Genomic DNA, 27,973 nt, shown 5'->3' with positions numbered 1-27,973 from the left:
TTAGTAATCATCGAATAATCTATCTTTTGGATAATGATTTTCGTAATGCAGGTTATGCTTCCCTGGAGCAAGTTATGCAGGCAATTAAAAATGACAATGGAATTCAGTTTATAACCGATGAAATCCAGCTTTGTTTGTCAAAAACAAATGCATTCATTCCATTTGGAGAGTAAAACAGTCTTTTTTTCATGAGCATAATGGTGAAAGCTAATTAAATTTATCATAAATTACACCCTTAACACTTGTTCTCAAGATCATTAGTCTATAATCTAAACAGAGACATTCACAATAGTTAATGTTAACAGTTTTCTAAAATTCAGAACTTTAAAGGTTTATTCATTTATTCCCTAAGCATCAGTTTAAAAAAATGTTTTAAAGAGCATACACATTAAAAATGTATGATATTAGATGAACAACTAAAAATTAGACTAAAAACATCGCCAAATTGGATTTTTATATAGTAATATTGTTACATTGAGAGGTAACATTTTGGCAACCATTTGCTGCAAACCTACAAATTCTGTAAAAGCTTCTAAAGATTAGTAGCACTATCAGTCAGTTGCATCATTATCTCATTGAAAATGAATTCTCACCCTCCTTTAAAAAAATTTAAAAAAATGTTTTAAGAGAACAACTAAATCTGATGGAAGACAAAATTAAGGAGACCTGCAGTTCTCCTTGTTGGTGTAAGCTTTTGCCTCCGGTTTCTATGGTAACCCGTGATCTGTATTCCAATCACACCTTTGAAAGGTTTGTTTTCTCCATCATGAAAATTTAGCTGGAAGCACTGAAGGTACTGAACATTAATTTTTATGTTGTCTTTTTTTTTTGGAAAAATTGGAAAAAGAGAATAGAGAAGGAAGATAACACCCACAGGCTTATACTGCAAATACAATGAGGAAATGTATTCGCTAATTTTTAGATGATTTACATGCCTGGAAGATCACAAGGATAAAAACCCTGAATGCTAAATGAACAAGTACGCAGCTCCTCTAACAAACTCAGGAAATGTCTTGAGCAGAACATTGCAAATATTCATCTAATTCGATAGGGCAAAAACCTAGAGACTTGCTCATAGAGGTTGAAAGAAAAGGTAGCTCAGTGGTTTTCAGCCTGGAGTGATTTTGCCTCCCAGGAGACATTTGGTGATATCTGGGGACATTTTTGGTTGTCACAACTGGTGCTGGTGCTGGTGCTGGTGGTGTGTGTGGAGGGTGGTCGTGCCTGCTAGTAGAGGCCAGCAATGAATGCCAGACATCCTACAGTGCATAGGACAGCCTTCCACAACAAAGAAATATCTGGCCCCAAAAGGAGGTGGGAAAACCTGCATCCTCCATTTAGCTTTATAGATGGTGTACTGGTGTGAGGGAAATAAATATTCAAAAGAATAAAATGCTTTGGAGGCAACCTCATTTGTAATTTGCTTCCCTGGTATTTTACTACACTAACTTTTTATTTCACTTTAAATGGCAGAAAGAGAAACAGGAAAAAACAAACAGTTCCCGCTTTTTTCTTACCTTTGGTTTAAATTTGAACATTTCCAGCTGGCATGCATTAATCTAATTTGGTGCTGCCTCCTATGACCTGTAAATGTGTACAGTAGGGTCGTCAAGTGTTTCCACTGCAAAATCGCTAGTGCAGTTGAGTAAATATTGCCACTTTGCTTAATTCAAATATGTAAGTTAAAGTTATGATAAATTAATTTTCCTGTTAGGTGAAAATGCACTTACCTTTACCCAGTTGAATACAGATGTACTTGCCTTTGACGTCTGCCTCCCTAAGTATGGTTACAGTTTGTCACTCCGGTTCTGGAGGGCCACCCTGTCCCTGAATTCGCGCCCAGGTCATGAGGGCAGAACCATCCTGAGGACAACCTGCAACTCCATCGATTTTTTCTTGGCTGGGACGCAGGCGAGCATGAAAGCGATCCAAACACAGCCAGAGGGCGCCAAAATGCCGCAAATAAAAGTTCCAAAGGCGTCAACTCGCTTTTGCGGGTAGGTAAAATTGGCTTTTGTGTAATCAAAGAGCTACCGTTGTCAACGATGTCACGTTACGTTATTTTTGTATGTCCCTCTTGCCAACAGGTAAGCAAAGTGAACGCATCTTCCTACCCCGGTGGCTATTCTGTGTCCCGGTGCTAAACCAAGTGTCCCCCCCCCAGGGCACCCGGACAAGCCGCGGTTGGCCCTAGCTTTGACTCGAGCGCTCGCGAGCAGCAGCGTGCGGGCTGCCTCGGCCAACCCCGTCTTCTCAATATTGGTGTATTGGTGGCCTCCATTAAAGCACAGACATCAAAAACATCGACGGCCCCTTTCCCCTCTTCTCTTCCCTCCTTCCTCTCCCAAGTTCCGAGAGCATCCTCCGAGGGGCGACGTCTCTCGCCCCACCAGCTGGACCTCGGCGACCGCGCCTCCCCCGAAGCTGCAGCCTTCGGGGCTCAGCCCCGCGGGTGCGGGTGCAGGTGCGGAGCCGCCCAAGGTGCGCAACTCGTTTGCAGCGGCGCAGCCCAGACGCGCCTGCAGCTGGGGCTCACCCCAACCTCGCTGCCCGCCGAGGTAGCGGAATCGTAGTCGACGTCGGGAGCGGGCTGGACAGGGGTCTGAGAAGGGTAGCTGGTGCCAGGGGGTGTCATTCATCACCTCGAGGCAGCTCCCTAAGTCTGAGCGAGAGCCCGAGCACTTCTTATCCAACGGTTCCAAATAAATGAGGGGGAGAGAGAGAGAGAGAGAGAGTGAGAGTGAGTGAGAGAGTGAGAGAAGCCCACGGACAGCCCAGGCGGCGCGGCGGGGGAAGGGGGACGCAGGAATGGAGGAGAGGAGAGGGGAGGCGGAGGGGGGATCTGAATAGAGGGCATTTAGGAAACGTTGGCGGGGCACAGAGTTGGGAGGTGGGGGGAAGGGAGGGACCAGGATGGAGGATAGGAGAGAAATGGGGGTGACTGTGCGAGAGGGGAGGTGGGGGCCCAGAGCTGGGGGGAGTCAAGGGGAGGCGGGCGTGTCCAGGCTGGAGGGAAGAGGGGAGGGTCTGCGCCGGAGGGAGGGGAGGGGAGGGGAGCAGAGGGAGTGCAGGGGGTGGGGAGCACGGAGCTGGAGGGGGTGGAGGGGAGACGGGCGGGGCGCCGGGCTGGAGGGAGGGGAGAGAGGCGGGCGGGGAGCGCGGGAGGAGGGAGGCTGGGCGGGCGGACGCGCGGGGGGAGGGCACTGGGCAGGAAGGGGAGGGGGAGCGAGCGCGAGAAATGCAGAGGCTGCAGCGGCGGCGGCGGCGGCAGTAGCGGCAGCGGCGACGACGGCGGCGGCAGCGCTCCAACTGGCTCCTCGCTCCGGGCTCCGCCGTCGAGCCGGGAGAGAGCCTCCGCCAGCGGCCAGGCACCAGCCAGACGACGCCAGCGACCCCGGCCTCTCGGTGGCACCGCGCTAACCCAGGGGCTGCACAGGCACCCAGAGCCGGTAAGGAGGCGCGCCCGGTGGCCTCCGTCCCCCACCGCGCCGCGCCCCGCCCCGCAGCCCCCAGGCTCTCCCTTCGTGCAGCGGGCAGCGGGGATGTGGGCCCGGATTGGACGGCAAGGGCCTGGGGTCCCTCTGTGAGGGCTCCGTCGCACTTCGGGGATCCCGGGTGATGCGGGGCCCAGAAGTGGGAGGCTTCTGCCGCTCGCATGGTGGAGGGGTGAGGGGGGCGGCGAGGTTGGTAAACGGAGCTGGGGGGAGGGGGCTGTCGGGGAGAGGAGCTGCGGGTGACGGGAGGAATTGCCGAATGCGAAACCCCCTCAGTGCGTTGAGTCCCGGGGAGACGGTTCTGTGGGCTGAAGGGAGCGCTTCCGTCATCGGAGCCCTTACCAGCCTGGGAGAAAGCGTTCGGGGTGAGGGGCGCAGCAGCCAAAGATGGAGGGTGGGGGTGGGGTGGGGCGGGAGTCCGGGGAGAAAGAAGATGGGGAATCTGGCCCGATCAGAAGGAAGTGGGTGGCTTTTTGCTTTGGCAAACGGGTTTTCTCGACCCATGGGACTCCTGGATCTTGGTTCTGGGGCCAAGGAATACGAGGTTCACACGGCGACGTGCACTCAGAAGCACCTCCCGAGCAGATAGGAGCCCCAGCCTCGTCCGTGGCGGAATTGCCTTCCCACGAACCCGTGGGCTGCCTCGGAGCAGTTTGTTTTTTCGAGCCTTTGGTTCCAAGAATGCGCCAGGCGCCTCCGCCCTGGGCCGCGGCCCCGGCCCGGGCCCGGGGGGTGTGGGCTTGAACCTGACAGCGCGCGGCCCTAACTGGGCTCAGCCCCGCTGGGAGCGTAGGGTTGGGGTTGAGCAGCTTTTGCCCAAAGCGCTAAAGCTGAAACCCGGCGCCCGGTTCCTGCTCCCCCCGCCCCCGTCCCCCCTCCATTTCCAGAAAAATAAAAATTGCAGAATCCTGGATCCGATCGCACGCACAATGCGCGGCTGCAAACCGCATTCTTTTCATGAATATTCATCGAACGCTTGGCCAGGCTCCTTATCTGCGTCCCCAGAGACATTTCCGCCTTGAAACGAACTCGGTGGACAGCCCTTGCCTGTGTAATTCTCACTCTGCTGAAATTAGCACAGCGCACATGGGTGCATTTTTTAGTACCTTGTACAGGGTTGACAACACCTCTGTCTCCCCCACGGCCACTCGCACTGTGGGGCGGGCTAAAACCCAACACTAGCATCGAAATGGCCTTCTGCTATAGGGTTGTGGACCGACCCCCCACCCCCACCTCCCGGGATTACAGCCTGGGCCAACAGACCCCCAGTATACTGCAGGCAAAATGAATGAATCGGGACTGTAATTACCTATTCCTTTGTCTTGGCCTCGCGCATGCGCCAGAGAGCAGGGTGTGGAGGGCCCGGCAGCCCCATCCCATCTCCATCATCCAGCCACCCACTCCCCTCCCGAGCCGAGGAACAAAGGCGTTTGCCCTAAATGTTGCGGGAAACCCTTGGACACCAATGACAGTTTTTCCCGCCTGTGTGTGTGTTTCTTCTTTTCCAGGCTGTCTCTCATGTTTTGCTTTCTTGCTGATTTCAAGTGACCAAAATTAAGATTAGCCTTGATGAGGATGAAGGCAAATTGTGGATTAAATATTTTGTACCCGCACACTGTTATTTTCCTTTCTAGTACTGTTCATTGTTCTTTTTCCTGTAACATATCTTACTGCAGTGAGGGTGGCTTTCTTAATTTGCATCAATTAACCGTTTGACAGATCTTTTTTGGTCATTTGATTAAGGGAAGGTGGCCTCAAAACTGTCAGTGGGCGTTGCCTCCAGTGACACCACTTGGGGAAAATTAAGACATCTTGGCGTTTATTCGAACAAGATGGCCTACAAAAACCGGAGAGAAGAAAATGATTATCTTGTCAGGATCCTAACCTTTTCTGTTTTCTCTGGACTCCGAACTCATTGTTTCATTAAGGATTCCAAAAGGCGAATGGCGTCCAGATGGAAATCTACTGATGGGGGGAGAAAGAAGGCAGTCGTTGGGGTGAAGCTGGTTGATTAGGTTCGCAATGATTCCTTTTTCCCCATTACCTAACAGAAGCCATGATATACCTTTGATGGCTGATTTTCTTTCAGATGATCTATTTTCCAGGTTATGGCCATTTAGATTTATTTTCAGGTAGTTTGTTTTTACCACACAAAAAGGGACTTATTGTGTATATCAAATAGGAGCCAAATATGATATTTTTTGCAGTGGTAGGTTATGTTTAATAGGGTTTTATGCTTAAGTACTGTCAGTACATCCTGGTGGAATAACGCGTGGCAGCAATGGAAATCATCTCTTTTGTCCTTTTTGATGAGAACTTGATATTGACCACGTCTAATATATCAGGGCCCATCTGCTGGCTAGGGTGGCTGTCTGGCTGTCTTCTAGGTGGCATGGATTGTACCCTCTGTACTCCTTAGTATTGAGTAGTTTATTATGATTTAGAGAGCTACGTTCTTTCTTTTTTCTTTTCCTTTAGGTTGTGTTTTTGGCGAGGGGTATGTTGGAATATAGAACAAATTCAATAGCAAATATATACCAGCATGTCCCAAATTCAGTAAATCTTAGGTTTTTGAGTGAGATAATATTTAAATCGATTTTTAAAAATTATTACAGAATTAAAAAATTTCTATCAGTTCGCTTATTCTTTTAGCCAGCTAGCTTTTTTGCCAAGCTTTAGCAGGTAGAGAAATTGAGCCTTTTGATAAAAAGCACCAACAATGACAGTGGCATTTCTGTTCTTTAACTGGTACTCAGTCTGCCATTGTGACGTGTAGAAGAGAACCTTATCTCCCCACATCACCCTAGTTTAAAGGCCCAATGGGAGAGCCCTAAACATTTAGGCTGTCTATCCTTGGAGGCCTCTTCATAATCCTGGATTTACTAGGATCCATAATCCTCCTGGATCTTATGGTGCAAGAGGTGATGCGTTCTGTCTCTTTATTTTTTAATTTCACAATTAAGAACAATTTGAAGCCATTTTCATTTCATGGTCAAGCGGAGTATGACATCAGAGAGAAACTTTCATTTGGGGGAGATTTGATCACTCTAAAATGGATGTCTGTGTTATTTACGGTAGTTTTGTAAAAATTGCAAAATCCACACCCATTTTTAAAAACAAGGTGTCATGTATATACACATGCACACATACACACATACTTGTTTATACACACTCTAAAATCTTATGAATAACTTGAAATCAAACTGGTTGGTATAGAATATTATTTTATAGTGCTTTGATACTGGTCTTTGGAACATAATCAATTTCTGTCTTTCTAAATATGTGTTTGAAAGGGAAAGCCTAGCAAGTCTATTAATAAGCTCACTTCCCATTTATCCCAGTGTACCTGGAGCATTAAGCTAAGACGTTCATCCACAGGCTTAAAAACTTACATCAAGCACTACTGAACTTTACAAGCTGGAATAAACAATGCCTACTAAATAAAAGATTTATAAAATTGTTCTGTCTTATTTTTGTGATCTCTTGTAAATGTTTTTTTTTTTTAAATATCCAAAGAAGACCTGTGAACTATTATTTGTCAGAAGCAATTGCCCTTGGTACCTGATTCTGTTGAAAGAAATGCTTTGATTTGTCCAGACCTTTATCTTAATGTAGTTCGTACCTACTTATTTCACATCTTCTTTCTCTTCTTAATGATGGTCTTAGCTGGTACCCTGGAAACCAGGTAACTGCTGGGGAAAAACACTGAGTAGATATATAGACAACTTGAATATTCTCTGAAAATGGGCATGGAATCTTTATTGTTATATCAAATTTTCTCTAATTATATCTAATCCTTTAAATTTATTGTATCTCTTAAGACATTAGATAAGCCAGTGAACACGAGCTTTTTTCTTTGGCTTAATTATAGTGGACAACTATTAGGAAGGAACTGTGAGGTTGCAAATAGAATATTTTGAAAGATAAAGTACTCTTTATGTGTGTTGGGGTAATGTCTTTGGAGTGGTTTCTCAGGAAATCGTGTAAAGACACTGGATTTGAAGAACCTAATAATTCCTATTTTGGGGTTATAATAAGAACTACATATGGTATCTAAAAATGACTAAGTGTGGAATGGCTGGCTCTGAAGGGCTCCTCAACCTCTCAGTCTCAATTAGTGATATCAATTACACTGCAAGTGTTTTCAACAACTGAAAGTGTCAATCAACACTTTCAGTGTAATTGACATCACTAACTAATTTCAGTATATTCAGCTGTATTTTTGTTCCAGCTTGATTAGTGAAGCCCGGGGGACCCCAGGAGTATTAAGTTAGAAGTAGGATGTCTCAATCCTAAAGGGGACAAAATATCATGGTTCCTATTTTCTGTCCTTGTGTTTGTAGATATTTGAAATTCTGTATTATATGGGGATTAGCCTGAAAGTGTATTTCATGATATCAAGATGGCCACCTTCCTTGAATTCCTCAGGTCTGCTTATACTTATACTTATGTAACTTGAGAAGTGGCATTTAAGTTCTCTTGAGAAAATACAAGGGTAGTCTTGAAACCACAGCAGTGCCCAGCCTGCCAAAGGAAGGCTTTTGTGAAACGCCTTTCCAGCCACAGCCTTTGAGGCAGACGTCTAGGTAAGTGTCACATGAGAACAGATGTCTGGTAAATGCTCTCAAGAGTAAAAATCAACCATACAGAGTCCATTTCTCACCAGAATATAGTTCAACTGTAATTTTGAGGAGCCACAAGCCTAAGAAGGAAGCAGTGTGATTAAAACAGCATTCTCCTTTTCCCTCTAGAAGTCAGAAATGGGATGAAATGGGAGGCAGAGAGAATGAAATAGTGTGTTTTTCTTCTGCACCCTAAGGATTTAAATAACATAAAAAGTTATTTCTTAATGTTTTACAGACTTTCCATACTCAGTACATTTTTGAACAAAAACAGGGAAAGCTGAGATTTTTTGACTCAACAAGGCCGTCAGTGCTGAGAGGTGGTGATTGAGCAGGCTTGGAAGTCTAGGAATACATTCCTGAAAGCTTTAGAGATTTAGAAATAGAAACCATCTGCAAGCACCACAGGGGCCCAGGGCATAAGGAAACACTTCAGGATAATATAGGAAAATGGTGTGCAGTGGAGAAAGCAAAGCATTTACACGATATTTTCCCCTTATCACTTAAGCATTTTATAAACTCTTTTTTTTTTTTTTTGGTTCGTTTTGAAGGAGGCAGGACTGGACTTCATTGGTTTGTGTTTTGAACTTCTGTTTGAAGTAGATATTTCAGCAATTTGTACGTTGTGTAGGGAGTATAATATTTAGAAAGCATGATTTGGAGGGTTAGGCATGGTGGGGATGGACTTTGGAGCCACAGCACCAGGTTCGAATCTTCTCTCAGCCATTTACTGGTTGTATGATCTTTGGTAAATTGCTTACCTTCTCTGTGCCTCAATTTTATTTAGAAAATGGGAATTGTGATACATGGTTACTGTAAGTATTAAACAAAATTGTCATGCACTTAGGACAATGCCTCCTTATATTCAGTGCATCTTTTTAAAGGAGTGCGAATATCAGTTTTCTTTACTGCATCCTTCATCTATAGCTATTCATATGTTTGTTTCAAAGAGACCATTATTGCAAGACAGGCTAATGGTGGTGCCTTGCTCAGTAGGTAGAATATAGAAGTCTGTGGTTTAGAAAAGTCCTCCAGGTGTGGTTAAGAATACCCTAAATACGTCAGTAGTTCATGTGGACTAAGTTTCAAAAGTGGGTAGGTTAATACAACCCAGCCTCCATACTGAATTTGTACTTTTTTTAATTGAAAGAAAAAAATGAAAGTCCTTGGAACTTCAGAGACAGGATTACTGCTTTGATATGTTGAGACCTGGACTCACCCTGATTAGCTGTATGACCTTGGGTGTAGATGTAACTCATTCAGATTCCTGAAAATCCTTAGTTTTGTTGTGTCTTGATTCAGATGTATCATTAGCATTTGTAAGAAGTCTAAGTCATTAGTACTAAGGTTGATAAGCCAACTTAGGTATTTTACATTCCATATTATTCCCACTACCTCCACCCCGCCCCTGCCAAACAGGCATCTCATGCCCACTGCCTCCATACCTGGAGTAAAACTGAAAGTTGTATTATGTAGGAATGTAAAGATGTTGTGATCTATTGACAAATCTTTGGAAGGAATTATCCCCGTGGGGACCTTAGAAATCAGGAACTCTGAACAACAAAACAAAAAAGTCTTTGGAATTTCAGATATTTGGGGTGGATCAATTCTGGAACTGGTCTTAACATTTCAGACATTTACTTCAGGGATATGCCCAAGGATTCGCTTTTGTCCTTCTGGACACTTTGTTGTTGAGCAAAGGTGAATTCACTCTCATTTTGGGTAAATTGTTGTTTAACAGCTTCCTTAAACAGGCTTTTGTATCTTACGGATTCTGGAGGGAAGTCATATATTTTACTCTATCTGTCAGGTGTTCACTGTAAGGAAGGGGATTTTAGATATAGTGGTTATGTCTTTTAAAAAGTTTCCTAGGATTTCAATCCATGTAGATGGAGCTACACGGTACTTCTCCTAAGCCTTGGCCATTTTATCTTAGGTAATATGGACTCTTCAGGGGGGGAAAAAAGGGGAAAGGGGGCTCTTGAATAAAATGGGTAACCTTTTCACATATTGACATCTTCAGTATTAATTTAGAGAGAGCGATACTAACTTCTTCAATGAAAAATTACTTATGGAAGAGATCCAGTGTATACTTCTAATATTTCATCAGTATTACATTAAATTGCTTGTAGATTAGAGGTGCTTCTTGTCATAGTGAACGGAGGCTAATACCTTAAGTCATTCCTTTCTAGTATGATGATTGTGGTTGCTCTTACTAAGGACTATAAATGTAGATTTGGTTGATACCTTCACGTTTCTCCTTGGACATTGCAGATGGAAGTCATAACCCCAAATGTCTTACTTATCTGCAATTTTGCTCTGAGATATGGACCAGGTTCTAGTAGACCCTCTGCCACTGTGTAGTTAGTGTTGCCTGATTAGAAATAAACCAAGTCCTGCCTAAATTTGTCAATCTGTTTTGTTCCGCGTCCACGCAGGATTCATTTACAGAAAGCCAGTGGCTGCTTTTAACCACTATCGAAACCTCAGTCCTTTGTAAGTACTTTCTTTGGAGCAGAAGGTTTAAAAGCTCATGACTAAACACTCATTTTGGAACTCAAAAGAATCTTAGAGAAGTTAGTGGGTTGCTCAGAGTCCCACGAGCTGCTTATGGGCTGCGTGGAAACCCAGGTTATTTCCCCATAAAGCCTCACTCCTGCTGCCCCTCTCTTCTGAGAGAGAAGCAGAGAATGTCTAATTGAGTCACTCTTACTCACTGTCTGCAACGTAAAAATTTTTTTTCTACCATTTTTTTTTTGTACCCTAGAACCATTAAAAAAAAAACCAGTCTGAATCCTATATCCGTCTCATGATCTCCCCGAGAGGAGACCTCTTCGGCCTTTTAATACACCACACATACCCCAGGGGGACGGTGCAGTCACTACCTGCTGTCACTTCATCCACAGGCCATCTTCCCCTCAACTTACCCCTCTCTGCTTCTTACGTTATGTGCACGTGGTTTCCTTTATATGCCAAAAAGTATATGGCATGCACTAAAATAACTTTCTTCATAAAACTAAACTTTAGTTTTTCTAAAATCTAAGTTAAATCCTTGTTTTTCTCCCAAAATGCACAGTGGTTGGGGGCTGGGGAGCTGGCGATGGTGGGTATGTGTTTGAAAAGAACACCAGCTGGCTTTAGACTTATTTGGGGGCTATAGAGCAAGCGGAGCAGTCAGGCATCCCACCCCACCCCTGAAATGCTCGGGGCCCTCTTGGCAGATCCAGTGTGCACGTTGTCGTGGCAGGTGGTGGATGGAGAGCTTTTATGCCGATTTCTAGCGTTATCTGGCTTATTGGTTTGAGAGCTGCATACAACGGGATGTTTAATCTTTTTTATTTAAAATTACCATTTATAGTATTTGGGGTGATTTAGAGGATTTAAAAAATCTGTTAGATTCTGAAGTAGTCCTTAAAATATGGAACATAAGTGCTTAAGATGCTAAAACACTTTCTAAAGCATACTATTGGGATGTTTGAAACTGATGTTAGTAAATGTAAACTGTGTGCATTTCTGTTTGGATAATCTGTGATAAGTTTAGTTTTTGATGAGACACAATTTTAATTTCACATTTAAAATGACATATTGAGGTCAATAAGAGCAGCTTTGAATATACATTTTCCAGAGAAACCCACAATTAATAGGTAACTTTTATTTTCATAATGCTTTTAATTATTACACTTACGTAGATTCAGAAATGGATATATTCCTAAAATAAACCAAAATTAAAACTTCTTTGTCTTTTTAAAGAAAAGCTGTGGTTCTATTAGAGAAAAATACTTCTTTTTTAAGTTTATGAAGAAATAGATGTTAGATAAAAACTTTTCCTGGTTGAGCTTTCTAAATTACAAATTTCCTGAACTGCTTGGCAAAGTGACTTTGAAAAGACCCACTTCATTTTTCCTTTGACAGTCTATTCCAAACAACATTACCACGTAGACTAATACAATAACCAAGGTAAATAGTAACAAGATCTAATGGGGGAAATAGTGTATCAAAAGGGGGAAAACAGTATCTACTGACAGAGAGAACTAGCTGTTTCTTAAAGAGACAGAGAAGAAAGGTTTCCTCGGAGTTGTTGGGTCTTCATAGGATGCTCTCCTGTCCTTCTCTGAGCTTGCCTTGGAAACTGTAGAGGCTGTAGGAATATTTGCTGTCTTTAACCCTTACTAATGTTCTCAGCTATTTCATTAGAGGATCACAGTGTCTGTATTTGCCTTAGGTGTAAGATGATTGGAGAAAAGGAAAATGTAGAGAAATCAGATTGACTTTAGATGGACAGGCAGAGAGTTCTGGAGTGACTTCCCACTCCTTAATTCTGCAATGCACCCAGAAGGCAGGGTGAGGTTAGGTGATCACCTGGCCATTTACTATAGCCATTATTACTGTGATTAGATAAAGTGTCCTGGAATCTTCTCTGAATAACTCATTTTTCTTTTTTCGTTTCGCTCTGTCGCCCAGGCTGGAGTGCAGTGGTGCAATCTCAGCTCACTGCAACCTCAGCCTCCTGGGTTCAAGCGATTCTCCTGCCTCAGCCTCCCGAGTAGCTGGGATTACTGGCACCCGCCACCATGCCCAGCTAATTTTTTTGTATTTTTAGTAGAGACGAGGTTTCACCATGTTGGTCAGGCTGGTCTTGAACTCCTGACTTCATGATCCACCTGCCTTGGCCTCCCAAAGTGCTAGGATTACAGGTGTGAGCCACCGCACCCGTCCTTTTTTCTTTTTTCTTTTTTTAGACAGTCTCACTCTATCGCCCAGGCTGGAGTGCAGTGGCGCAATTTCTGCTCACCACAACCTCTGCCTCCTGGTTCAAGCAATTCTCGTGCCTCAGCCTCCCTAGTAGGTGGGACTACAGGTGGACGCCACCAAGCTCAGCTAATTTATATATATATATATATATACACAATATTTTTTTTGACAGAGTCTCGCCGTGTCGCCCAGGCTGGAGTGCAGTGGCACGATCTCGGCTCACTGCAACCTCCGCCTCCCAGGTTCAAGCAATTCTTTTGCCCCAGCCTCCAAAGTAGCTTGGCCTACAGGTGCCGCCACCATGCCCGGCTAATTTTTTTGTATTTTTTAGTAGAGATGGGGTTTCACTATATTGGCCAGGCTGGTCACAAACTCCTAACCTCAAGTGATCTGCTCTCCTTGGCCTCCCAAAGGGATTACAGGCGTGAGCCACCATGCCCGGCCAATAACTCATTTTTCTAAGGAAGAAAGAAAGAATCTCGATTAACAATTGGTGATGACAGTGCCTCCCAAGGCTTCTCATAATCACCCAACCTCAGGTAAACAGGGTGAATGCCACCCTATTGACAGGAGGTTTATTGTGGCACTGGGTTTTGCTCAGTAGCCCTGGTGATCTGTTGTTGAGAACCCAAGCTCTTATTTCCCAAGGCTCACCCAACTGGACTTTAGAAACCTGGTTCCAGAATTTTCAAATGTTTGGTTTTCAGGCAAATAGTAACAAGTGTTTGTACCAATGTTCTCCAGAAGGTTGTTAAGACAAGATTGATAATGCTTCCCAGGTATGTGTTCTTTTTCTGACTCACAGCTGCATATTACTAGTTTTCCTCATCTGACCCGATGATTGACTGATGGAAAGTCTCATTGAAGGTTTGGTTATCCTTTCATTGGTAGAAGAGACAAAAACAGGACATAAGTGGCTTATTCCATTCACCTCTACTTTTCTATTGTAACTGGATTTATTTCTGCCATCCAGACAGAGAGCCTGGGCTTTGATTTCATGTGTACCAAAGTTTTCTGGGTGGACAGGTACAGGGGGTCATCGTAAGAGAACTCAACTGACCACAATGCAGAGAGAGGTAACTATCCAATGGAATGGTAACATGGTTCCACTACGGTAAGAACTGTAGTGTTAAATGAAATGAATTCTTAATGGGAAAGGAGTCCTATGAATATTTCTAAGTTGTTACGTTTAACTTAACTAACTCTTAAATGCAGGGAATTTAACTAAAAAGTGAATTTAACAAAGAAGTGAATTTAAAAGCCAACAAGCTTCATATCTCTCCACCTCACCCCAAACCCGTGTTAATTAGCGCTTCTTGCTTAAATCAAATCACCTTGTTGAAATTTAATGCTGTGACTAGCAATGTATTCTTTGACCATATCATGGCAACAAATACTGCCACGTTAAGGGGAGAAGGAAGTGATGGATAGAGGGACCAGTTGGCAGATTGGGACACATGTACAAACACTATTCCTTTAACTTGCTTTCTTTAGACTCGTAGTTCCTACCTGTGAATCTCATTTCTGTATTGATCCGCATTGGCTAAGCACACGACTAAAGCGGGATTCTTTGTCTTTTCTTCAGTGAGCTAGCCAGGAATCTCAGAAAAAGGGCAAAGAAGTCCAGAATGATGTAATGCTGCAAAAAATGTTACTGCTGTTTCTAAGGGGAGTGGAAGAAACCCAAGCCAGTTTTGTTGAGTGTGCTTCCTGTTGGAAGGGGGTGAGAATTCAGAGATGTATACCTATTAAAAAAAAACAAAACTCTTAGGATATCACACAGCGTGGCAAACCAGCAAGCCCTGACCTGTTAGCAGTTGTCTGCATAGTTTACCAGGTAGAGAAAGCATCCACAGATAGAACCAAATGTTTGAGGACACTAACATGCACTGTGGTTAGTGTGAGGTTTAATTGGCTGGGGACACATTTCCACTTAAACCTGATTCTGATAACACATTTAACTACTTCCCTAGCTAATTACACAGTTCCAGGCTTGAGAGAGGAAAAGGCACCTGTGAGCAGTGGCATGTCTTGTTAAATAAGGTTTGAAAACCCTTCCGAAAAGGAAGAAATGGCTGTACTTGGGGACGTTTGAGCATAGTAATTGTGCAGCCTTGCTCCTGGCTGAGGGGAGGGGAAAGAAAGCCCTTCGTTTCTGCTCCAAGAAGTGTTCAAATTCCCCTTATGTGGGCAGAATTTTTGGTAAGTACAATACAGGAAGCAAAACTGCATTGTTCTAGGTCAGCAGTCAATGACCTCTTGTTTCTGAGCCCCTCTGTTCCCTCCTCACTTTGTGTTCAGGGGACGAAAGCACAGAGCAGAAGAGGAAGGGAAGTCTGGGAGAGGCTGGGAAGATGCACCCGCATTAACACAAATTGGGGAGGCACCAATGCTCTCCTCCTGTGTCTACTCAGGCTGCCATAACAAAATAACAGATGGGATAACTTAACGAAAATATATTTTTTCATAGTTCTGCAGGCTGGAAGTCCAAGATCAACATGTTGGTAGGATTGGGTTTTTTTTTTTTTTTTTTTTGATGGAGTCTTGCTCTGTCACCCAGGCTGGAGTGCAGTGGCACTATCTTGGCTCACTGCAACCTCTGCCTCCCGGGTTCAAGCAGTTCTCTGCCTCAGCCTCCCAAGTAGCTGGGATTATAGGCATGTGTCACCATGCCCAGCTAATTTTTTTGTATTTTTAGTAGAGATAGGGTTTCACCATCTTGGCCAGGCTGGTCTTGAACTCCAAAGTGCTGGGATTACAGGCGTGAGCCACCGCACCTGGCCCAGACTTGAGTTTTCTAAATCAATGGAATGATCCTGGGGAAGCTCATTTTAAAATCTCCTACCCAGAGTGGCAATGGTAGAGAGCCCTTCTTGTTCTAGACAGAAGAGTTGACCAGATGCCTAGGCCACTTTAAAATCCTATTCTAGCATCTGTGCTTTCTTTTAGGGACTCATTAGACAGACTCTTAACGGTGGAACAGATTTTACTGGATAGAGACTTGGGGTTGAAGACAGAAGGCAAGGGCTTGAATAGAAGCAAGTGCAGGAAGAGTGGTGGGGGTTTTGACAGAAAGTTTATGAATCAGTGGGACACCGAGGAAAGGGAAGTGTGTGTCCGGAATCATGGAAATCCTCCATGACTATAGAAACCAAGGCTAATGAATTTTGGGGCCTTTCCAAGCAATAAAACAAGTAGTGATACTTACAGGGATTCTTTTGAGGGGCATTCTCAACAAGTGTGGATGTGGGTAAGTCTACACTTAACCCTTTTGAGAGGGTCCTTTTTATTATTATTTTATTTTATTTTATTTTTTGAGACAGGGGCTCGCTCTGTGATGCAGGCTGCAGTGGTGTGATCTCAGCTCACTGCAACCTCCGCCTCCTGAGTTCAAGTGATTCTCCTGCCTCAGCCTCCCAAGTAGCTGGCATTACAGGTGTGTGCCACCATGCCTGGCTAATTTTTGTCTTTTGTTTTAGGGGAGATGGGGTTTCGTCATGTTGGCCAGGCTGGTCTCCAACTCCTGACCTCAAATGATCCACCCGCCTTGGCCTCCCAAAGTGCTGGGATTACAGGCCACTGCGCCCAGCCCGAGAGGGTCTTTTTAAAACAGTTTACGACTTTTAGGCGTACCCTGTCAAGTAATTCAGTTATTGCTTTCCTGGCTCAAATTTAAGGTCACATTACGTTAACTCTGGCAATACAAATATTGCCTCATGAATCCCCAGTGAAATTGAGAATAACAATTTAATTTTACTACACTAGATAAACCACTGGTCTTAAAAATAATTGAAACGATGCTGTTTAATGTCTTTTATAACAACTTTCACTGAATTGTTTTCTACATAAAACATAGGATGTAAGTTATTGTAGAATTTAAAAATTTTAACTCTTAAAATGTATGCAGTGTCTATTTTCAACGCAATGTCAGTGAGGACCTTTAGCACTCACTTTCCTGGTAGATAGCACCTTCTTCCAATCATGCCAGAAAACTAGGCTTGTCTCCTGGAATTCCCCATATGGCCTCCTTCCTGGGTAGTGAAACTCACATATGTCCATTTCCCTCTACTTGAAGCCGTTAATCTAGTGGAAGCTTCTATCCTCTCCTGGATCACTGCCCTAATACTCTCCTAAATCCAAGCATGACATTCCTCTGCTTAAGATTTTAGACCTAACTCTCCATTAAACCTGGAATAAAACACCAGCTCTCAGCATGTTCACCTTCTATTTTCGTCTCTTACCTCCGTTCCTACACACTCTCTCACCCACCCTCTTCAGCCATACCAACAGGCTCCCAGGTCTCCCAGGGCTCCAAGCTCATGCCTACTGCTTTTTCTGCCTGGAATATTCTTTTCCCCACTGTTGAAGTTACTCCTAGTTCAGATCTCAGCTTAAATGTCACTCTTGCAAAGATGTTCCCACACCTCCTGGCACTGGGCATTTTTGTCCCTGCATTTGCCAGAATTGATGAGATTATGTAACGTCTCTGCTCCTCTAGATTAAAACATCCAGGAGGCAGGGATGTGTCTGTTTTGTGGACCCATAACAGTGCCCTATAACAATTTCTGATCCATACCAAGCACCCCATGTCTGTTCAGTGTTGAAGGTTGTCTACAGTACATTATGTTCATGGAGAGCACGTGTCTTCTGAACATCGCCTTTGGCAGCTGAGATGACTTCCATAAATGGGCCAAAATTTCACCTCATCAGTTGTGCTTACTATGAAGATGAATAGCTGATGAACTCCAATTACAGTAATTATTCTGTTTCCAGGCAATAACCTTAGCAGTAATTGTTCTAAAGCCCTGAGACATTACAAGTAATGAGTACTGATGGCTCATGCATCTGAGCATCCTCCCAAGGTAGAGTCTGAAATGAAAAATGAAGCTGTGTATTATTTGAGGGAGACAAATAGTATTACATTGTGGGAACCTTTCAGAAACACAACACAATGAGTGAAAGCTGAGGATGATTGTGGTTACACTCCTCGTCTGTCCTTCCAGGTTATTGAATGCTTTTGGTCTGCTTTGGATCAATCATTATTGAACAACTTAACTGAATGCATTTTAGTAACAGCCTTTGTGAAGTTGCGAACATCAGGCCCCTAGAAAAGCAGGTGGCTTGAAATCTTTACACATTAGTCAATTATAAACCTAATGAAGTAAAAACGAATTTAGCTCTAACTCTGCGCTGTGACTACTTACTCTGCATCGTGAGTTCTGCGAGGTTAGGACCTTGCTTTGTTCATCTTTGGATGTCAGTTTCTAGCACCTAACCGAACCTGTGGTCCAGTAAGGGGCTGGATACGTGGAAGGGCATGTTTCATGGTCATGTGACATCATGCTGTGCAAATAAGGCACATTTCAGAACGCTGTCCTTTTCTTTACTTTCACATCCAGGAACCAGCTTGTAATGAACCTTTGGCAAATATCACCGTGGATTTTTTTCTTTTTTTTTGGAGGAGGAGGTGGGGCACAACTAAGACATCATTTGTGATTTACTCCCCCTCCTCTTCCATGTCACATACCTCTTACATGGTCAACATTCACCTTCTGCTGTCTCATTTCTGAGACATGAGACAGCCATCGGCCTTAGTTTTAACTAGGATTATTAGAAATATTTTTGTGTCCATCTTGAGATCTCTCATCAGATCAATGTCTAGTTTTCTTTTGCTGATTCTTATTGATGGAATTCTTATTAAATAAAAAAGTTTGTAGCTTTTCACAATGGTATGAAATTGATTTCTAAAGTAATCTGTAGTTAAATAATAATGCAAGATTCCAGTAAGCATGTCTAGTTCTAGCAACACAATTTACTCATTCCAAAACATTTCTGGATGTTGATCCTTTATTTGCAAAATTTTTATTTTCATAGGCTTCTGGTTTGCATATTAAAACTATAGTTGTAGTTGAGGTGATGGTAGGCATCTTTATTGTCTATACCTGTGAGCTGGGTTGAAATATAAGATATTCTCATACCATCTCTATAATCTATGCCATAAACACTTGGCACTTTATTAAATCAATACTTGGTCTGAAGATTGTCTCATTTTAAATGAATTCAGCTCATGAATTGGCCAGTGGCATCCTCTTCAGCTGAAACTCCTATATCTCCTTCCCCTTCTTCGTGTTCCTCCGCTAACATACAGCTGATACTCCCTGGGTAAGATCTGAAGGAGCTGGCTGTGGGTCATCTAGTCCAGAAGGCCATGTCAGTGTTATTTAAGTCAGGTAGTAGAATGGGAAGGGCAGTTTGCAATTAATTTTTTATCTTAATGTTTCGAGTCTCTAGTGCACCATACTGCCTCCTGATTTCTCACAGACCTACTGTATGTTTTGTTTGGAAGCCTTGGCTCATCTTGTGGGTTGTGTACTTAGCTGGAATGACATGGTATCGATGGTTGAGCAGCAATTTATGACACAGATGAGTAACTAGGTGACTGATACGCCTTTTGATGTGTGTTTCCAAGTAGATGATATTTTCTTTTCTTTTTTTTTCAACCTTCTGATATGATTTGCTAGTGATGGTGATGGTGTCATTTTGGTTTCAAAACTGGAAAATACAGGCCGGGCGCAGTGGCTCACGCCTGTAATGCCAGCACTTTGGGAGGCCGAGGCGGACAGATTGCCTGAGTTCAGGAGTTCTACACCAGCCTGGCTAACATGGTGAAACCCCGTCTCTACTAAAAATACAAAAAAATTAGCTGGGCGTGGTGGCACACGCCTGTTGTCTCAGCTACTGGGGAGGCTGAGGCAGGAGAATTGCTTCAACCCAGGAGGTGGAGGTTGTAGTGAGTTGAGATCGCGCCACTGCACTCCAGCCTGCACGACAGAGTGAGACTCAGTCTCAAAAACAAACAAACAAACAAACAAAACAAACAAAAAACAAAACTGGAAAATACAAACAAGCCCAAGGAGTGATTGGTAGATGTTTAGAGTCTACCATTTCTCGACTTTAGGAAATGTCTGTGTGTGTCTCAGTCTTCTGCTATTGTAGGCACACATCATACTTCAACTGTATGAAGATTATTCTATTCCTGCTCTATAAATATGTTATTGGATTGGATGAGCAAGATATACACTTACACATTTGAAGCCGTAAGTAAAAAAAAAAAAATTATATAGTTAAAAGGTACAAATAATTGCTTTTGTGATGAATTTGTTCTTTAAATGAAACATCAGTGGCATTTGTTCATGTATTTCTCAGATAAAACTTCCTAAAAGTGGTTCAAGTGATTTCAAAATGCCAAGAATATGTTGCAAACTTGTTTTTTTGTATACAAATGAACAGCTGACATGAGGCTTTTCTACCTTGTGAATGTGACGTGGGAACATACAAACCACATTAAAATATTGCAGAATTGATGTTTGTTTATTGATGGAGTTGGGAGACGCATCTCCTTTAAGTAGCTTACAGTGGGTGAAGGCAAACAAGGAAATCAGTAATTACAGCGAAGCAAATGTTGGTCCGTAGATACATGGGATAGAGATATAAACAGCAGATAGTCATTAAGTTTACTACTCCGATCAATTATATTCTTTTTCTTCAGTCTGTCCCTAGATCCACCTCTTTTGCCTGACTAAGCCATGTGAGATATTCCAGTTCAATTGGCTATTATTTAAAGAGTTTTATGTGAATATCACTGTAGAGAATATGGAAGAATTCAGCATCGATTACATTTAGTTCAAACGTCTTAATCACTAGATAGAAAAGAGATTTACACATCTTAAATTTCCATCATAAAGCAGGTATTTGGGGATTAGAAACTGAAGGAAAAGATTTCCAAGAATAGCTAGTTCTTAAAACACAGTAAGAATATGCTTTAGCTCTTGAACACAGTGTTTGTAGTTACTGTCAGACTCCTTGGGGAAGTGTCTTCTGCTGGGGCTCTCACCTGACAGGCTAACTGCATTAAGATGGGCCACTCAGCTTGAGAAACAGGAAGAATTGCTGTTGCTCCCGTCTGCTATTTATGTTTTTCTTTTTTTCTTTTTTTTTTTGAGACTGAGTCTCACTCTGTCACCCAGGCTGGAGTGCAGTGGTGCGATCTTGGCTCACTGCAAGCTTCATCTCCCAGGTTCACGCCATTCTCCTGCCTCAGCCTCCTGAGTAGCTGGGATTACAGGCGCCCGCCACCAGGCCAGGCTAATTTTTTTTGTATTTTTAGTAGACACGGGGTTTCACCGTGTTAGCCAGGATGGTCTCGATCTCATGACCTCATGATCAGCCCGCCTCGGCCTCCCAAAGTACTAGGATTACAGGTGTGAGCCACCGCGCCTGGCCTGCTCTTTATGTTTTTTCATATGAATTACATTTCCTTACATCCCTATTCAGATGTCGACGTTACTTTTGCTCAAAAGTGCTCCTTTCTCTTGACTCCTGAGTTGCAAATAGCTTACCAAGGTATCTGGGACTCTTGACCATGATGTTTTTTAAAATGAAATCTGTCAACAAATGAAAGGCAGGATTGGTAACTAGTATTTTATCATTCCTCCAGCCTTCATCCTCCAGCTTGATTTATACTAACCACCATCTGAAATTGATGATTGTTTCCCATGACCCCACAGGGAGATTCCTTGGATGTAGGAACTCTGCCTGATTTTTGTTTTCCTAGACCTTCAGACACTACTTGGCCCAGAGTAATTGCTCTTTATGAATCACTGCTTTAGTCTGAGCTTGTCCAGTTCTCTGCCCAGGACTGCTTTGAATGTGGCCCAACACCAGTTTGCAAACTTTCTTAAAACATGAGACTTTTTTTTTTCTTTTTTAGCTCATTAGCTATTGTTAGAGTATTTTATGTGTGGCCCAAGACAATTCTTCTTCCATTGTGGCCCAGGGAAGCCAAAAGATTGGACACTCCCACCCTTGCGTTTAGTCTTTAAGACTATTCTACCTTGGGGGAGAAAAGCAAAAATGATTTCTTATTACACGTATTTAAACCAGTATTTACGTTTGTAGGGATCTTGGGCAGGTCATCCAGAGAGCGAGTTTCTTTTCTTTTCTTTTTTTTGGGATGGAGTTTCACTCTTGTTGCCCAGGCTGGAGTGTAATGGCGTGATCTCGGCTCACTGTGGCCTCTGCCTCCCTGGTTCAAGCAATTCTCCTGCCTCAGCCTCTGGACTAGCTGGGATTACAGGCACCTGCCACCATGCCTGGCTAATTTTTTGTATTTTTAGTAGAGACGGGGTTTCGCCTTGTTGGTCAGGCTGGTCTCGAACTCCTGACCTTAGGTGATCCGCCTGCCTCTGCCTCCCAAAGTGCTGGGATTACAGGCGTGAGCCACCACACTCGGCCGAGAGCTAGTTTCCTGATTGATAAAATGTTCACTCTTTGTTGATATCCTCTTCTGTGTAGTTAGATGGCTACTGAATATATCCTGAGAGCAGGTCCTAAGAGTTTATTTTTCATGTTATTGTTGGGAAAAAAAACCCAGAAATATTTTAATAATAGGAACTAAAGATATGAAGACCCTGATATCTGAAAGCTGAGTGGTTCAAATATGGTGAGCAATGCACTCTTAACTAGACCCATATCTTAAGGGAAAAAAATGTTTTTAGTAGTTTTCTTGGTATCTTCTAATCTTCAGAAAAAAATTCTTAATAGGCAGTAGATGTAAATAAATCACAATTCTGTATATTTAAAAAGCTGCTTGTGCTACTGTGTCATTCCTCTGGAATTTTCAAAAGCTGAGATTTTTCTGTATACTTTGAAAGCTAATGAAATCTACCAGCCCACCGGGTAGTAAACAACCAAGAATTCTTGATGGAGGTATTGTAAAGAAAGGTGATAAGGCGGCTGGGCATAGTGGCTCACGCCTGTAATTGCAGCACTTTGGGAGGTCGAGGTGGGCGGATCACGAGGTTAGGAGATCCAGACCATACTGGCTAACACGTGAAAACCTGTCTCTACTAAAAATACAAAAAATTAGCTGGGTGTGGTGGTGGGCGCCTGTAGTCCCAGCTACTCGGGAGGCTGAGGCAGGAGAATGGCGTGAACCCGGGAGGCGGAGCTTGCAGTGAGCCGAGATCGCACCACTGCACTCCAGCCTGGGCGACACAGCGAGACTCCGTCTCAAAACAAAACAAAACAAAAAAAACAAAGAAAGGTGATAAGGCTATCTAATGAAGGACCCAAAGAACTCTCACTGAGCTCACCCAGAATGCTTTTCTGGATTAAAGCACAGACAGAGAACCTGTTCTTAACATTAGTGACTTCGGTATGGCTCATTTTGAAGAAAGAAAACTGCCTAAATCTATAGTTGAGCTTGCACACATTACAGGTCTCTGGAAATAACATGCTTAAACAGGTTCTATAATCTGGTTCTTGCTAGGTGAGTGTCCCCTGACATTGCTTTTTTTTTTTTTTTTTTCCGTGAGGGAGTCTCGCTCTGCCACTCAGGCTGTAGTGCAGTGGCTCACTGCAACCTCCACCTCTTGGGTTCAAGTGACTCTCCTGCCTCCGCCTCCCGAGTAGCTGGGACTACAGGCATGCACCACCATGCCTGGCTAATTTTTGAATTTTTAGTAGAGACAGTGTTTCACCATGTTGGCCAGGCTTGTCTTGAATTCCTCACCTCAAGTGATCCACCCACCTTGGCCTCCCAAAGTGCTGAGATTACAGGCATGAGCCACTGTGTCCGGCCCCCTGACATTGCTTTCTAAAGTAAGATTACCTGTAGTTCTCAGTGTTTGCCAAGCATGTATGAAACACAACGTATGTTAAGAGGCTGTTTAATTACATAAATGCTTATTTGGGGGATTCTTGTTCTCAGTGGCCTTCTCTCTTTTGGATGGATATACACAGTTTGATTGGCACTCCTATTGACACTTTATTTGGTTTGTGACTTGTTTGTCTTGGTGCCTTTCTATTAATATATTTTTTCTATTTAAACTACCCTCTTTTTTTCAGTACAGCAGTGGACATTTTCTTTGAAATCTTCCAGATTCATTTGGTTGTCTTCCTCATCTCAGCTGTCTTATGCAGGAAAAGTGGTCACTGTTCAGTCAATTCATTCTACGTAGCTGGCTATCTGAGTTTTTTTTTTATTGAAACCAAAATAAAACTTCAAAGAAACAGAAGAAGCTGAGTCTCCCTCCCCTCCTTTTCAACTAACACCTACTGATGTTTATCTTGGAAATAATTTGACGTCTATTTGATGAAACCTGTAGTTAAGTGTTAATGGAGACTAACGTCAAGCTTCAGAACAGTGAGGAGAAACCTTTAGTATTGTGTGTCTAGCATTTGATGCAAGTGCTCTGTGGAAACCATGGAAGCTGGGATAAAAATGCTCGCCTGATCCCCAAATAGTCTCATCTGAATGTACTGAGGCATCACCGCATTCATTCCAAATCTGAACCTGACCTACTTTTCCCCTTCATTTCCTGCCATCTCTTCCCTAGTTTGTCATCTTCTTTTCCAGCACCACGAATGGTTCATGCTTTCTGATAAATATCTGATGTATGGCATCAATTATATGACTATTTAAACATGACTCATAGTGAACTGTATTTAAATATTGATATGACTCCATGCGTTTTCAAAGAATGTGTGGAATGTTCTTTTTGAGTGTCAGTTATTAATCACCTGTTTTCTGTTCAACTTTGGTTATCTTCAGTAAATTTTAATAACTTTCCCTTCATGAGGACTTCCCAGCTGTCTGATCAACGGGTAGGAAAGGACAGTTGGTTCAGTGCTTGCTCATGTTAGCCCTGTAAGAAGTCAGCTCAGTTTAGTTCATCCAATAGTTGGGGAATAAAACCACACAATTCCCTTCCTTACTTGATATCAATCAACACCTGACTAAATCTTACACCCTGTCTTCAGCTGTTTTTTTTTCTTTTTTGAGACGGAGTCTCGCTCTGTCACCCAGGCTGGAGTGCAGTGGCATGATCTCAGCTCACTGCAACCTCTGCCTCCCAGGTTCAAGTGATTCTCCTGCCTCAGCCTCCTGAGTAGCTGGGACTACAGGTGCCCGCCACCATATCCGGCTAATTTTTTGTATTTTCAGTAGAGATGGGGTTTCACCGTGTTAGCCAGGATGGTCTCGATCTCCTGACCTCGTGATCCGCCCGCCTCAGCCTCCCAAAGTGCGGGGATTACAGGTGTGAGCCACTGCACCCGGCCCAGCTCTTTCGTAAAGAAAACCTTGGCAAATGTGGAAATTCTCCCTATTCACTACGGTAAATAATTCTTGAGGTCACTAAACTCAGTATCTAAATAAAACAGATCAATGTGTTAGTACATGGAACAGAAGGCCATATTTTTGGTGATAACCGTTGACCCCACACTCACCCTGGGGTCTTGGTGTCAATGTCAGGGTGTGTTTAAATACCCTAGGCTGTCAATCTTGTAATACAACTTTGGTTATCTTTGTTCTAGAGCCTTGCAAAGTAAAGCTGATCCTAGTTAGGACCCAGTTAGGAATTTGGATATATGTGTTATATTTGCATGTGATACTGCACTTCATTTGAAAACACAGGCTTAAATTAGTGAAGTAGAACTCTTTTAGTCCGGATTACCCCCAAAATCTGTGAATTTGTACTAATTCAAAATCCTCTTTGCTGGTAACCGTTGTAATGAGGTCTTTGGAAATTTTATCCTGGTAGCATGGAGGTGTTGCTTCTTTTCATTTGTCTAGTTTTGTAGTCAGAACTGTTTATAGAGATGTAATTTTAAAGTGACCCTATGCTATGGTTTGAATATATGTGTTCCACCAAAATTCCTACGTTGGAACCTAATGCCCAGTTTGATGGTATTAAGTAAGAGCTGGGGCCTTTTGGGAAATGTCGAGGTCATGATTATTCCACCTTCACTAATGGGATTAGTGCTATTATAGAACATGTTGGGAAAAAAATAAAAATAAAGATAAATAAATAAATAAATAAATAAATAACAGGTTGGAGCCCAGGAGTTTGAAGCTGGGGTGAGCCGTGATCATGCCACTGCACTCCATCCTGGGCAACAGAGTGAGGCTCTGGCCAGGCGTGGTGGCTCACGCCTGTAATCCCAGCACTTTGGGAGGCCGATGTAGGCAGATCACCTGAGGTCAGAAGTTTGAAACCAGCCTGGCCAACATGGTGAAATCCTGTCTCTACTGAAAAATACAAAAATTAGCTGGGCGTGGTGGTGGGCACCTGTGATTGCAGCTCCTCAGGAGGCTGAGGCAGGAGAATCACTTGAATCTGGGAGGCAGAGGTTGAAGTGAGCCGAGATTGCGCCATTGCACTTCAGCCTGGGTGACAGAGTGAGACTCCTCTCAATAAAATAAAGTAAAATAATAAAATAAAAAACAGATTGAGGTTCTGACTCTTTAAAAAAAGAGAAATAATGTGCCCACTTCATCAGCACATATGCTAAAATTGGAACCGTATAGAGATGAACATGGCTGCTATGCAAGAATGACAGTGCAAATTTGTGAAGCATTCCATATATTTTGGAAAATAAAAAATAAAAAAGGTTGAAGGGAGTGCCCCAGTCCCCTTTTGTCTTTGATCTTGGACTTCCCAACCTACAGAACTGTGAGAAGTAAGTATTGATTCTTTATAAATTACCCAATCTAAGGTATTTTGTTAGGGCACCTACTAAACAAAAAGACAAAACTGTTGTGATTTTGATCTTAAGTTGGAAACATAAAACTATCGTTACAGAGAAGGCAAAACTAGGCAAAGATTTATTTTTGCAAAGGCATTTAAAAATATTTAATAGTTTCTTTTAATTATAACATTACAAAATAACACCTTGTAGTCTGGTGAGCACAGGCTTGCCTAGTGCTTAGCATGTGCCAGGCAGGCCACATTCTAAGCTTTACACAGATTGACATTTTACTTTTTTTTTTTTTCTTGAGGCAGAGTTTTGCTCTGTTGCCCAGGCTGGAGTGCAGTGATGTGATCTCGCCTCACTGCAACTCCCGCCTCTCAGATTCAAGCGATTCTTGTGCCTCAGCCTCCTGAGTAGCTGGGATTATAGACATGTACCACCAGTCCCAGCTAATTTTTGTGTTTTTAGTAGAGATGGGGTTTCGCCATGTTGGCCAGGATGGTCTTGAACTCCAGGCCTCAAGTGATCTGCCTGCCTCAGCCTCCCAAAGTGTTGTGATTACAGGAGCGAACCACTGCGCCTGGCCCAAAGATTGACATTTTAAAATACAGCAGCTAGATGGGGTGGATTTTATTATTATCACATTGTACAAATGAAGAAACTGTGACACAGAGAAATAAATAATAGGTTACGTAGCCAGTGTGACCCAGAACATCTTAGTTCATGTTGCATGTCTCTCATTTGCTGGAAGCATATCAGTCAACAAGAAAATTATTGTTTTGCTTCCAGTTTGAGTAATGTTCCTGTGACTTCTTTAAGTGCTGTATATTTGCTGCATTTGCTGGGAGTGAACGAGGCCCTGAAGCTTTCGTAGATCTGTGCAGGTACTGGAGTGAGCCAGTGTGTGCCACCATGGGTGTCCCTCGATGTTCTCTCCTGTCCCTTCAACTGTGCTCTGCAGGAGTCAGACCTGTGGGGACAGTTCACAGGAACAAAACAGAAGCTCCAACCAAGAGCTGCAGGATTTAAGGACAAGGCTGCAAAACAAGTACGTGGAGCTGGCACGCAAACTCAGGGCTTTCTGAAACACAAACTTCAGCATTTAATTAAATGGGGGAAGGAAGGAACTCTCAACCGAGATACTGAACTGCACTGTGTCTCTACAAAATGCGAGTGTCCCACATTTTAAGGGTGAATGGATATCTCTAAAAGAAAACACCTCTCTCATTCACGTCTATTCTGTATGCTTTCTTGATTGGCTGAGAAAGGGGTGAAATCATGCTCTCCTTTCATTCCCCTCCTTCGACTAGGAAGGCGTTCTTTGATGCACCATTAATAGTTTTAGCAATTACTCTCAACCATGGTGAATGTGTAACTCCTGTTTTCATTTAAATTTGATCAATGACTCAGTTGTTATTAAAATGCAAGAAATAGTAGAAGTTTTTGTATATATATACCTGTGATGAGTGCGGGTGAGAATGGTCCTGTGGTTTTATTTCTCTTTTTTGTTCGACTTTATTTGTTAGATCAGTTTCATGTTCACACGAAATTGAGTGGAAGGTACGGAGG

At 43.1% G+C, this 27,973-nt stretch overlaps 1 protein-coding gene and 1 non-coding gene across 2 annotated transcripts in view; both read left to right on the top strand.

Annotated features, from left to right (window-relative positions):
* The first annotated feature begins 3,195 nt into the window (after positions 1–3,195).
* Positions 3,196–27,973, top strand: part of BASP1 (brain abundant membrane attached signal protein 1) — a 59,221-nt gene continuing 34,443 nt past the window's right edge. Inside the window, exon 1 of the mRNA XM_019013564.4 lies at positions 3,196–3,449. The gene's annotated coding sequence lies outside the window, so the exon portion shown is untranslated. The remainder of the gene's footprint in view (positions 3,450–27,973) is intronic.
* Positions 26,197–26,301, top strand: LOC115931316 (U6 spliceosomal RNA). The gene has a single exon (XR_004067824.1). It is a non-coding gene; the product is annotated as a U6 spliceosomal RNA (small nuclear RNA).

The sequence above is a fragment of the Gorilla gorilla genome, chromosome 19, assembly GCF_029281585.2.
Source record: "Gorilla gorilla gorilla isolate KB3781 chromosome 19, NHGRI_mGorGor1-v2.1_pri, whole genome shotgun sequence".
Lineage (NCBI taxonomy): Eukaryota > Metazoa > Chordata > Mammalia > Primates > Hominidae > Gorilla > Gorilla gorilla.
Note: the sequence above shows the minus strand (reverse complement) of the source record. Positions and strands in the feature narration are given on the sequence as shown.